Genomic DNA, 577 nt, shown 5'->3' on the forward strand with positions numbered 1-577 from the left:
GAGATCGGTTCCTTTCATCAGGTGGGTTTCATTATTAAAATTCTCTGTTCCACAAATGAATCGATTTTACCTATAAAATATCCCATATTTATCTCAAAATATTAAAACCTGTCTAAATCTCATTTAAATATTTGTAGCCTTCATATGAGTGGACCAGATTAGATTATAGTTACGAGAGGTTTCAATGAAGGAAACACATGATGAATGGACCAGATCTAACTGGGTGAGACACGTTGGGAAGGATCACAGGGGGGCAATTGGCGGGAAGCAGTTGTGGGAAGGAAAAAAGGCAAGAAGCTTTCTGTGGCCAGATCCTACGTGGAAAATCACTGCTTCCCGCCTGATACATGCCATCACTAGGATTGGACGTATGATGAAACTCAGTGTCTCAATTTCCATGCCTTGGGAGCTGTTGTCGATCTCCGTTCAAAAATGAGGAAAGCTTTTATACTGTGGCAGTGTGTGATAGTTGATACACTGGCACTTTGAATCAGAAGTTAGGTTCGGTCCAACCAATCTGATGGTTAGAATCTGGCAGTGTGTGATAGTTACAATGCATGTATACACTGCGTGCATA

Source organism: Magnolia sinica, chromosome 1, assembly GCF_029962835.1.
Source record: "Magnolia sinica isolate HGM2019 chromosome 1, MsV1, whole genome shotgun sequence".
NCBI lineage: Eukaryota > Viridiplantae > Streptophyta > Magnoliopsida > Magnoliales > Magnoliaceae > Magnolia > Magnolia sinica.